Source organism: Cibotium barometz, chromosome 60 (assembly GCF_041138505.1).
Source record: "Cibotium barometz isolate CiBa-2024 chromosome 60, ASM4113850v1, whole genome shotgun sequence".
NCBI lineage: Eukaryota > Viridiplantae > Streptophyta > Polypodiopsida > Cyatheales > Cibotiaceae > Cibotium > Cibotium barometz.
Genome location: NC_141105.1, coordinates 12,189,803 through 12,192,344, shown reverse-complemented (window position 1 = coordinate 12,192,344; position 2,542 = coordinate 12,189,803).

Here is a 2,542-nt window from a genome sequence, read left to right as displayed (position 1 = left end):
TTTACTTAAATTTGATTCTCTTTACTTAATCAATTGGAGAAATTTGACTCTCTTTACTTAAATTTATCTTAAATTAGGAGATTATAATTAAGAGTCTAATTAATCTCTTAATTTAAATTAATTTACACAATTGTTGATGCACAAAGATTAGCATTCCCTTGCTCTATCCAATGATGTGCTCAATTGTGTGAATTAATTAGGGATTAATGGTTAATTAGAGTCTTTGATTAGTGTAAAAGAGGGAAAGATTAATGAAAAGATTAATCTTGGATTAATTCGTAATCACTTTTTTACATAACTCATTAAGGCTAATGAACATTCAATGACTAGATGCTCATGAGTTGTCAAAATTATCCATTTTGGGAGTCATTTATGAAGGGTGTAAAGTGTGTCAATTAAAGGTTGACTTTTTTTATTCCAACGGAAAAAATGCCCATACTCTTTTCATCTTAAATTCAAAAATATTCCCTCCCAAAAAGGGAATTCGTATTTTCCACTAGACCAAAAAAAAGGCATGAAAGACCAGGCCGTGAAAAGGTCCGACGTGCCATGAACGGTTTAGCCTGTGAATGGCTTGGGACGTGAACGGCTTGGAATGTGAACGGCTTGGAACGTGAACGGCTTGGGCGTGAACGTCTTGGAACATGAACGGCTTGGGACGTGAACGGTTGGGGCGTGAACGGCTGGGACGTGAACGGCTTGGGACATGAATGGCTTAGCCCGTGAAAGGCTTGGGAAGTGAAAGGCTTAGCCCATGAACGGCTTGGGATGTGAAAAGGTCCGGCAAAAAAAAATGATTTTAATATTTTTAAAAATCAAATTTAATATTTCGTGGAGTCCAGTTCACGGCGTGAACCATTTTCCTGGTGTTTCATGGCGTGAAAGCCTAAGGCTTGATGCGAAAAAAAAACCAAATTTAATATTTTGTAGAGTCCAGTTCATAACGTGAAAAAGGGTCCGTTGATTTTAAAAAAAAAAACTCTAGAAAACACCCCCTGTTTGGAGGCCCGTATCTCCTAAACTGTATATCCGATGAAGGCACTCTAGGGCTCATCGGAAAGCTGACATCGAGCTCTTCAACTTTGGACTCAGTTGTCTGAAGTCAAAATCGACCATTTTGGCCTCCGACTAGCAGCCTCAAAATTTGACTCGGAAATCAAGGCAAAAAAAACAACCCAAAAACCACGAAAAATCGTAAAAAGAAATAAAGCGAAAATGACGACGAGCCATATTCGGGCTACTTTTTGAGGGTCTAAACGACAAAATCACGGATGACTCAGGGAAACAAAGTTATAGCACTCCAAAAATACTACAACTCTCTCATATGGAGTTTTTCAAAATTCCTTTTGGAACACCCTCAAAAAGGTGCTGTGAAAAAACGGAAAAAATTCTCAGAAATTTTTTCCGTCTTGAGACAGTGATGGAAAATAGGTTTTAGGACCTCCTCTTCCATCTGGGAAGCTCCTAGCATACGCTTTTTTTAGAAAAATATCTCAAGTCGTTCACGTGCGTATAGCGCCTAAGCTAATTAGGGCGAACGGGCACCCGTTTAATCCAACGGAGAGTACGCCAAGCCTCTTGAGGTTGTAATGGGCTGTGGGAAAATTTAAAAAAAAACTGTGATTGCTCATTAAGGAGCATTTAGGCACTTTGACATGGCCACGATAGAGGGATTGTCAGGGATCACACAACAAGGACTTAACCCAATGGCTGACATCTTCGAGCCATTGAGATCTATGGCGCAAATTCACCTCCCAATGCCATTGGCCATGCCTATAATAACAAGCATGTCATCGAGTTTTACACCCCCTATAACTTCGATCCCACCGGGCTTTGGTCCCTTGCCTAACATTCCCGCAACTCTTGTAAGTACTAACCCTTTCCTGGATGCCCACACCTTGGACATACTGACTAGTCTAGGAAGGGGGGTAGCCCAAGGACTCATTGAGTCTCTTCCAACAAGAGCACTCACAAACAGCCTCAATGATTCATATGGAAATATGGCCGTTCAGATTTTTAAAATTATGGGCAAATACGACGGAACAACAGACCTTGTTCAATTCATTCAAATGTTTGAATAGAGATGTGAAGCCTTTGGAAATCCCAACTACCCCACTAAGGTATATGCGTTGAACTTATGCATAGAGGAAAAAGCTAGTTGATGGTTTATCGCATTGATGTCGATGATCAAGACCAACTTCAAAACCTTGAAATCAGTCTTTATACATGGCTTTTCCAGACAAAGTGATCGATGGAGTGCAATAACAGAACTCTATTCAATTGAGCATCAACCAAATGAATCTATTAGAGATTTTATCCTTAGGGTAAAACTCTTGGACTCACGTTGTGAGTCATGGGAAAAATTAAACAAAGGTTCAATTGAGGAGATGTTTCATGATGGGCTTGAAGAATAACAGCTTACACAACTTGATCAATGTATCCAATCCGAAAACATTCGATCAATGTTGCAAAGAAGCAATCCGTTTAGATGACAACATGCTAGAAGATGATCATGCTTTCCTCATCTAAATCAAGTGAAGCA